The sequence below is a fragment of the Megalobrama amblycephala genome, linkage group LG1 (assembly GCF_018812025.1).
Source record: "Megalobrama amblycephala isolate DHTTF-2021 linkage group LG1, ASM1881202v1, whole genome shotgun sequence".
NCBI lineage: Eukaryota > Metazoa > Chordata > Actinopteri > Cypriniformes > Xenocyprididae > Megalobrama > Megalobrama amblycephala.
In genome coordinates, this window is record NC_063044.1 from 63476114 (window position 1) to 63487436 (window position 11323).

Below are 11323 nucleotides of genomic sequence, written 5' to 3' on the forward strand. Positions count from 1 at the left end.
CGGACCAATGGTAGTATGAAGGTGTTTTGCAGCTGGAGCGAACTTTTCCTGAACGTTCGCTTTGGCAAGCCGTTTCGAACTTCCAAAAAGAACTGGCCTGATTTTGGCCTGATTTTGTTCGAAATGACATCACATCAGTTCGTTGTTCGATTTTGTTTGAAGTATACCGGGGTCTTAAACCTACCCATCACAGAAACATGTAACCATCACTAGATTTCAATAAAAACATATTTTGGCTGATTTATAAGCCTTTTGAAATAGTGAGGACCAGTCAAATGTCCTTACTAGTGGGTTGTGAAAGTATTCCACAAAATAAGTGAGGAAATTTGGTCCTCACAAGTACAGTCAAAACAAGTACAGAAAGGGACACAGACAGAGACCCACACACACACACACACACACACACACACAGAAAGAGTCAGACTGAGGAGTGAGGAGGGGGTGAAGGGGAGGGGGGGTGCCACAGAGAGAGGGAGAGAAAGGGTGAAAAAATCCACATTCAAACCAAAATATCGGACTTCCTGTTGGTCAGAGCTAATGACTGTAAAATAGAAAGTTGTCCGGCTTAATGAGAACGATGTGTGTACCGAGTTTGGTGACTGTAGGATAAACTAACCACCCACTTTTTTCAAAAGGTGGCGCTATAGAGGCCCTCCTTCCTGCCCATTTTGAGGCTTTGCCCATGTCTACTGGATGACAATCCTGACATATGAGCCGAGTTTCATGCAATTTGAAGCATGCTAAGTGTCTCAAACCCATCCAAAACAAATATTGAAGTTTGATCTCTTGCTATGGCAACAGTGTTTGAAAAATATTAAAAATCTTTTTACAGGTCTTCATTCGTTATATCTTGACATTATTCTAATGAAGTTTGAAGCAAATTGGGTAAATATTTGAGGGTGATCTTAAAGCATTTTGAAAGTAACACACTTCCTGCTATAACTTTGACTCACAATAGTCACATCCATGTGATCGGCTTCCTACAATGAGCACACAGCTGAAGTTTTATAAACATCAATCAATGTTTGCAGAGGTTATAACACATTTCCTGTTTCCCTTTTCTCGCCATAAATTTGTTGCCTCGCCACGACCAAACCGTTCGAGATATCAAAAATCCGCTCGCAATTTTATATCCTCAATGTCTTGACTTCATTCTGACCAAGTTTGGTGGTGACCGGATTAATCACCTAGGAGGAGTATTCCAGAGCGTGCGTTTTTCAAACAACCCATAATAGCTGACTTCCTGTTGAGCTGGCGTATAACATAGAGCATGAAAGTTGTTTGGCCGATGAGGTCTATATGTGTACCGAGTTTCATACTAATACATGCAAGCGTGTTTGATATATGGACCAAGTTTTCGGACACCATTCAAGGGGACGCTGTCAAGCCCCCCTGCCATGCCCGGGTCCCATCTTTTGTGGCATCCTAATGGCCGCAGATTCCAATGTGTGTGCCAATTTTCAAGAGTTTTTGAGCACGTTAAGGCCCCCAAAAAGCCCCAGATGACTGAAAAAAAATCATTCTCCTTAGAAAAACAGGAACTGGGGGGGGGGGGGGGTTTCAACATGAAAGTTACAGTAAATCAAATGAAAAATATGTACAATTCATTTATTTTGTAACAATAATTTTGTTCCTAATTAAATATGAGTTTGTCATAATAAATAAGACAAAAAAATACTCCCCCTCCATTTAACCGATTGTTAACGCCCAACCAATGTCGCACTTTCACCAACACAACGTGCTGTTTGAATGGGAGAGCATGGGTAGCTCCAAAAATAAAGAGAATCACTGCCCAGAAGACTATATTAAACTGCTGGTCAAAGAGAGATGTTAAAAAGAATATAAAACATGTACTGAGAAGGAAGTATGAGAATATTGTGCAATAGCTAAGTACACTCCACATATATTTTAGCCAGCTAATCCATTGCAATTTATATAGCCATAACTATCAATATAACACGTTACCAAAACAGCTGTTATGTTAGTTCATTTTTCAGTGGTGTCTGTAATTATCAATGACAAAATTATTCACATCGTTGTTTGTTTTCTTCCTAAACTTTTGAATGAATTAACTGGCTCACTCACTAGCAAATCACTGCCACATTGAGTTTCAATACTTAACATAATTTCTTTCTTTTTAGAATCTCTCAGTTATGTTAGAATTTGATGAATGATTATACAGAAATAAAGTTCATACAGTTACGAGGTGTATAAGCTCAAAATAAATGTTCCCTTTCATATTTGATATGCTGAATTTGTAATCAGTTAAAGCATGTGTTCATTTTAATCAAATTATCTGTTGATCATAAATGCTTGTAGATAGATAGAAAATAAGAAATTAATTATCCAATAACACTACACATAGAACAAATTATTAATATTTTATTTAAATAATTAAATAATAAAATGTTCAAACCAAATCTATGCCCTTGCTCCCACCTCAAACCCACAGAACTCAACCCAATGTGCTATCCAGTGGTAAGAGGGTGGAGCATAAAGAAATAAAGACAAATTAATAATCACAATCCTGAGGAAAAGAAGCAAAAGAGAACCTGGGGACATATAGCTGCTCAAAGTAATAATGTAGTCTTAATTGTGTCAAAATACTATGACGCAATTTTAGTCTTAATATTAGGAATGTGATTCATAGAGGTTCCTATGTGTTAAGAGTAGGTCTCAGCTCCTAAATTATTTAATCCCCAGTTTAACAGACAAGGCTTAAGCCTAGTCCACAACTAAAACAAATGTTTGAGCTGTTTTAACTGAAAGCAGTTTACCATTGTCAGTGTCAGTCCCATTGTTTTGTCTGGAGATGCACACTAGTGATGTTTTTTATTTTTATTTATTTTTTTGTCCTAGGGTACATTTATAAAAGCTACTAAATGTCCTAATTAAACTAAGGCCTAATCCTGGCTTAATCTAAGCCCTGTCTGTGAAACCAGGCCTAAGTGTGCTGAAGAGGTACCCTAACCTAGTTAGGAGTATAACAAGATGGCAGCAGAAAGGAGGGGACCACACACTTGACAATGAAGATATAAATATGTATTGGAGTTAGAGTATATGATGACAGGGAGTTGATAAAATGATACAAGCTTGATAATCAGGGTATTCTTTTTGTATCTGACCTAGTAAGAAATTTGACAACTTCTCCCACTCTACAAATCAGTGCTTTAACTGCAGAAATGAAAGCAAAAATGAATTCTTTGTGAAGTATAAAATACTGTAACTTCTTTATTACTTTGCAAACTAACAGTTACTTTTCTTAAATGGTTTTCTTGGTTCAGTTCCTCCTGAACCAAAACAACAAAATTATGCAGTGTTAACGCCATGTTGTCAACCCGTGACGTTCTACCAGGATCTGTTCACATCCTCAGACTTGGATTTTTACATTTCTGAAGGGAGGGTGGGATCTTATGCTTTCAAAGATAGCTTGCTATTGCTAGCCTCTCCAAAATTGCTTACCCTACCTTTAAGTCAAAAACTTAAGTCTACTCTTAAGAGCATTTTTGAAAAGTTTTATACATACAGCCCCAAATCTTTTCATATAATGAAAGTTATACTCTAAAGTCTTTAGAGTATACCTGATTCTTTCTAGATGTAATGTACTAGTTAACTATGTAAGCTATATTTTAAAGGGCACCTATTATGCCCCTTTTTACAAGATGTAATATTGGTCTTGGGTGTCCAAAGAATGTATTTGTGAAGTTTCAGCACAAAATACCCCACAGTTAATTTATTATAACCATTTGAAAATGTCATTTTTGGGGCCTGTTTTAAAAAGAGCTGTTTTGGTGTGTACCACCTTAAATATAAATGAGCTGCATATCCCCGCCCTGCCTTTGGATGAGGGCGTAACTTGCATACCTATGGCAATAAACAGTCGGTAGAAGCAGAATGGCTGAGAGTGAGAGACCCGCTGTTTTGTATGGCATTCAGCCGTACATGTTTGAACCCAAGGGTATAACTTTGGTTTGAAAAGTGGGGGGGACACACACCCTCTAGGGGGGTCCGGGGGCATGCCCCCCCGGAAGAAAATTGTGTACATTTTAAAGATAAATTCATTAATCTGGTGAACTTTGAGAGTTCAAAATAAAGAGCTCCAACCCATGTTCAGTATCCAAATTGAACAAAGAAAAAGTCTGTGCATTGAGGTGTACCTGAATCCACTGTTAAAAATAAATCATCCACCCGCCAAACGCCCGATGATATTCTCTAATTTAGATATCTGAACCTGATCATCCCATTACAGTTGTTCACATGCCCCCCTGTAGGAAAGCTTTGTACATTTTAAAGTTAAATGCATAAATCTGGTGCATTCTGAGAGCAAAATTAAGTGACTAGATCAATGAAGAAATTTGTTCTCTTGTAAACAATTTTGTGCTCTAATAGTATCTATTTATTGGTGATGGTACGGCACATTGGTCACATACACAACATATAGTAGGCTAAATGATAGTTCATAAGTGGTCAAACATGTAGAGTACACATTTAAACCATTAAAAATATGTAGCAAAAGAGGTTACCTTTGTTGAATTAATTTATTAGCAGGGGCCTGTATCCATACATCTGTATTTGTGCAATTAGTGGTCACTCATTGACAATCCAGAAAACAACAAATGAATAAAAATATATAATCATAAGCTGAACAATAAATAAATAAATAAACTAGGTAAGTATATAATTCAGCAGCAAACTTTGCACAGTAATTTTATAAAATCCAAATGTTAACAAAAAGTTTAAAATTACTATTTGTATTCTTATAAAATGAAGGGAAAAAAATAGATTAGATTTATATTTATAGCTATGTATAGAATTATATGTATTTATATTAATGTAAGATTAAAAGACATTTATTTTTAAATGTATTGTGCAGCTTTTTAATGGGGCAACAAGATATGATAGATACGACAGAAAAAAATATGCTATTAATAATCTTTCAGTGTGGAAAACCATAATAATATGAAACGCTTCAAAACAGCAGTAAAAACCGCTTGAAACAATATCGAGTCAGAGCGCGCAGTTTCGCTGAGCATTATAAATGTTTGGCACAAAGAGAATCCCTGTGTACATCTGCATCTAACAGTCATGACATCGTTTAGAAACAGCATTAAACTCCAGCAAGATCAAGTTAGTTTATGCCAATCCACAGCCCTTTATCTACATATCAAGTATTATAATCGGAATAGTTTTACCGTGATGACTGTCTTTACTGAACGCGACGCGCTGTTTGAGTGCTGAACAGAGAATGATTGACAGCTGCAGCGGAGGGAAGAAGAGTTTCCGTGAACTTAAAAGTTAACTATGTACATATTTATGGAGTCAAATTAATGCCTTAAAGTTCTGCACAAAAATAAAGTTTTGCAAAACAAAAAAAAGAATTGAGCAATAAAAAAATGTTTTGCAAACAAAAATAAAGAATTGCAAAGGAAAAATAAAGTATTGAGCAGAAAAAAATAAGTTTTGCAAACAAAAATAATAAATTGCAAAATAAAATAACGTAGTGCAAAAATAAAAATATAATCAATTACAAAAATCAATGACAGCTGTAATCCTATTTTATCCTTGCCACATATTTTTCATGCTCAAACCTACTAAATCATTTGCAATGCTCATTTTATTCTGCGTTTCAGTCAAGCGTGCGCTCACGATACTGGTTTTCTTTTGCGCTGCACTTTTCTGTGCGGATCTCTTTATGGCACTGGTTTGACGTGGGGGTGGAGTCAAGAAACGGGGGCACGCCCCGCGAAACACGTCATCGGCAGGAGACGCAGATCGGAACAGAACAGATCAAGCCCTGCATCCCAATGTGCATACTATCCACCCTATCCGCCCTAAATAGTATTGAATATTACTAGTGTCACATACTATTTAGGATGGATAGTTTGCACATTGAGACGCAGGCAAGCATAGAGACAGAGCGCATTTATTATAATCTGAAAACCACGCCCACTGGGGGAAAAACAATCCAACCGTCTCCAGGCTGCCTTCTTGTCTTTTCTGACTCATTACAAAAAACAGAACAATGCCTAAAAGGTGTTGTGTGACAAGGTGTACAGCTAACAAGCTAAAAAACCCAGAAATAAGTTTTTATAAGCGACCCCAAAAAACGAATGTTTAAGGACACAAAAGTGGATACAGGCAGTGAGACAGAGCGCAACGGGTCATATTACTATAAGAAATACATTGGAGGGGGTCGTAATCGGCGACAACATATGCTAAACAAACCAACAAAAACAAACCATTCATTATTTTTAACCATGTCAAAGAATTATTTCACCTGTCGCCGATTACGTTCCCCTCCAATGCATTTCGCGGGGCGTGCCCCCGTTTCTTGACTCCACCCCCACGTCAAACCAGTGCCATAAAGAGATCCGCACAGAAAAGTGCAGCGCAAAAGAAAACCAGTATCGTGAGCGCACGCTTGACTGAAACGCAGAATAAAATGAGCGTTGCAAATGATTTAGTAGGTCTGAGCATGAAAAATATGTGGCAAAGATAAAATAGGATTACAGCTGTCATTGATTTTTGTAATTGATTATATTTTTATTTTTGCACTACTTTATTTTATTTTGCAATTTATTATTTTTGTTTGCAAAACTTATTTTTTCCGCTCAATACTTTATTTTTCCTTTGCAATTCTTTATTTTTGTTTGCAAAACATTTTTTTATTGCTCAATTCTTTTTTTTGTTTTGCAAAACTTTATTTTTGTGCAAAACTTTAAGGCATTAATTTGACTCCATACATATTCTTCTGTCCCTCACACGAAGCTATGGAATGGCTTCAGATGACTTTGAATATAGTGCACGAAAACTTTACTCCCACTTTTGCCGTATAAAATACCTGCTCATTGGAACCTTCACTGAGCTATTTTTAGAGTGTGCACGCAACGTTCTTGGACGCGAACGCGCGCATCGACACAGACAGGCTCTCTGTGTTCTGCTCCTCCATGACGGCGTTCGGTTAAAAAAAATCATTAATTAATTTGAAAGTGGGGGGGACACAAACGGGATTTTGAAAAGTGGGGGGGACATGTCCCCCCTGTCCCCAGTGGAAATTACGCCCTTGTTTGAACCGGAATCACACCCAGATGATGAAGAGACTCCGGCAGAAGAAACACAATTGAGAATGGAGCAGGACGTCTCTGAATGGTTATTTGATACATTTATGTACTTATAGAGTTTTAATCGCGTCCCCTTTGCAATTATGGATGTGCAACACACACACAAACACACACACACACACACACTGTGATAACGTTCGCGCAATTTTTTGAAACTACAAACACAAATACTGTGATAACGTTTGCTAAGTACAAACGAAATTATATTTATGCGAGGGAACGGTTGCGTCATGTTGACATTACTTGTCGTACAGGTGCTTATGTAGCAAATGTGAGAAGATGGCTACAGAACCAGAAAATATATGCTGCAGGGAGATAGAACAGGTATTAATTTATTTACATTTGTAATTGTTGCAAAAAATAATACGTGACATAAAACTGTCTGACGCTATTTGTTGTATCAAAGGTTACAAGACGGATGAAACAACTTCAAGTCACTCCATCATGTATGGTAGACCATCCCGGAAAACATACACAGTTTTTAATACAATATCTTTAAAAAATATATATATACGTGTGGATACACACTATACAAACAAGGTTTAAATTATATACACAGACATTCTACGACGACAACAACAACTTTAGACGCATTTGTTATTGAACTGGCTGACATCGACTGAAATGACTATTTGCTCAAAAAACATTAAATACACTTACTTCTTCTGGAGGTGACGTTGGATCGCGAACAGTAGGCAACGATCCACACTTGAGGATTAACTTTGAAGCAAGACCTGCTTTGAATTGACCCTCGTTCTCAAAACAGTCAGTCAAAAAATGATTCGCGCAAACATAAACGTATTTTGGAATTTTGAGTGGCGCCTTTCCTTCGTAAATAAAATCCATCCACTGCGTTTTCAGTGGCTCTGATGTCGGAAGTAAGTGAAAACTACTATGTTCATTATTACATCCCACAACAGAACACTTATGTTTCTTAGGAGACATCACCGGCTGTCGTTGAAACAATGGAGGATGGTTGACCGATCACCGAGGGCGGGGTCTATGCCAAAACCAGATTGTCAATCAAACCACGTGGGTGGGGCTTAGCGCACTTCTACGTCACAGTGAGAGCAATCTTAGAACAGGGCGTTCTGAGACAGTGCTTATGAATTATTGAGATTGTAAAAAAACCACTGGGTGGATTTTTCTCATTCTAGGGTGGTTTTGCTCACACACTGCCAACACACATTTATGGTCAAACACCATGTAAAAGTGAATTTTGCATAATAGGTGCCCTTTAAAGGTGCCCTAGAACTTTTTTTACAAGATGTAATATAAGTCTAAGGTGTCTCCTGAATGTGTCTGTGAAGTTTCAGCTCAAAATACCCCATAGATTTTTTAAATTCATTTTTTTAACTGCCTATTTTGGGGCATCATTAACTATGAGCCGATTCAGGGTGTGTGGCCCTTTAAATCTCGTGCTCCACGCCCAAAGAGCGCGCGCTTGCCTTAAACAACACACAAAAAAAGTTCACACAGCTAATATAACCCTCAAAATGGATCTTTACAAAGTGTTCGTCATGCAGCATGTCTAATCGCGTAAGTACAGTGTTTATTTTGATGTTTACATTGATTCTGAATGAGTTTGAGGCTATGCTCCGTGGCTAACGGCTAATGCTACACTGTTGGAGAGATTTATAAAGAATGAAGTTGTGTTTATGAATTATACAGACTGCAAGTGTTTAAAAATGAAAATAGCGACGGCTCTTGTCTCCGTGAATACAGTAAGAAACGATGGTAACTTTAACCACATTTAACAGTACATTAGCAACATGCTAACGAAACATTTAGAAAGACAATTTACAAATATCACTAAAAATATCATGTTATCATGAATCATGTCAGTTATTATCGCTCCATCTGCCATTTTTTGCTATTGTCTTTGCTTGCTTACCTAGTCTGATGATTCAGCTGTGCACAGATCCAGACGTTCTGCCCTTGTCTAATGCCTTTCATAATGTTGGGAACATGGGCTGGCATATGCAAATATTGGGGGCGTACAACCCGACTGTTACGTAACAGTCGGTGTTATGTTGAGATTCGCCTGTTCTTCGGAGGTCTTTTAAACAAATGAGATTTATATAAGAAGGAGGAAACAATGGAGTTTGAGACTCACTGTATGTCTTTTCCATGTACTGAACTCTTGTTATTTAACTATGCCGAGGTAAATTCAATTTTTGAATCTAGGGCACCTTTAAGGTCTACTCTAGGCCTTCACACTTGGCAAATATGCCTTTTAGTGTCCACTAGAGGGCATCAGTGCTTTCAAATCTGAAATCATATGCCTTCTCATACATGCCTTCTCATCATTCTCAGTAATTTTTTGCTTACTGTGGTAGTCAGTGGGGTGTGACATCTGCTTGTTTACAAACATTCTTCCAAATATCTTCTTTTGTGTTCAGCAGAGCTAAGAAATTCATACAGGTTTGTAAAAACTTGAGGGAGAGTAATGATGACAGCATTTTCATTTTTGGATCAACCATCCCTTTAAGAGACCATAAAATATATAAAGAAATGACATTCCACATTGAGTTTAATTCAAGTAACCTGTATGCCAGAGTTGTAAACATTTTTTTTTTTTTTTTTTTTGTTATTTTGACATACAGATTTTCTTTATTTGGAATAAAAACATCAACACATTTTTTTTTTTTTTCTATAAAGTGAAAGTGAAAGTGATGTGATGCATAGTCAAGTATGATGTCCTATACTCAGAATTGGTGCTCTGCATTTCACCCATCCAAGTGCACACACATATGGAGCAGTGAGCAGCCATCTTTTTCTGCGGCGTCCAGGGAGTGATTGGGGTTTAGTGCTCAAGGGCACCTCAGTTGTGGGTAATGAGAGTGGAAGAGAGTGCTGTTCATTCACTCCTCCCATGTACATTTCCTGCTGGTTCTATGACTCAAGTCCGACTCTCTAACCATTAGGCTCAAGCTTAAAGCAGCAGCTTACATAAGCTTGCTTCTTTTCGATAAATTTTCTGTGCGTTTTGATTACACACAATCTGCTGCTGACTGAGCATTTATTTTCTCTCTCTTCTTTGAAATTGTTTTGTTTCACTTATTTCTCCCACTCTTGCCCAGAAACTACAAATCTCTGCAACATAAACACAGATATATGCATCAACTGGGTAGAAGAAGCTTTTGGTTTCAAATCAAAAATACTAAAACAAATCTCCCACGTTAAATTAATTTAAGAGAGCTTTACAACAAACTTCAGTGCAGGAATATATATAGGAATGTGTAATTGTGTCATTACTGTACTGTATAAATATTGTATATTAGGATGGGAAAGTGAAGCATGTTAAACGTGGAGAGAGAGCGAGATGTGGAAATCATAGTTTTTACTATTTTAGACTTTACACAGCAGTCTTCACACACAGGATGTCGATGTTTCTTTCCTGTTTTACACTTGTCAAAACACTTTGTGGGCACTTACAAGACAAATTTTCATCTAAAACAAGCCAAATTATTTGGAGTTTGAACAAACTGTAATCTAAATCCTCAGAATTCACTTTTGTTGAACAATTAATTTGCTATAAACTTGTTTTATACCAACCAGAGGGCACTATTTAGAGAATTTAAATGTTTTAATATACTCAAATATCATCAATTCCACCCATCCTCCTGTGGTCACATTCAATAATGAGATGACATAGCTATGAGAGTCACTCTGACCCAGTGGTTCTCAACTCTGGCCCTCAGGGTCCACTGTCCTGCACAGTTTAGTTCCAACCCTGATCAAACTCAACTGCCTAATCCTGAAGACCTTGATTAGCTTGTTCAGTTGTGTTTGATTAGGGTTGGAGGAAACTCTGCAGGAAAGTGGACCTCGAGGACCAGGGCTGAGAACCTCTACTCTGACTCTGAGTCGAAATGAGCCTCTTCCCATTAGTGCTGATCTCTATCAGCACAGTGATGTAAATGAAAACCGCAGCTGCTCTGTCAGACCAGTTTGTCAGTCATCTTTATGGAAGGAAAGCAGATGAGGACAAGAGATCATTTCAAATGTTTAGCTGAGGTCATCATATGTCATCACTGGGCAGGTGTTAGTGCAGCAGATGCTACAGAGAAACAGTCGCAGAATGCCAAACACACCCACAGAACATTGGAATTTCATTTCATATTTAAGACATATGGACCACAAATACCAGTCGCACGGGTATATTTGTAGGAATAGCCAACACATTTTATGGGTCAAAA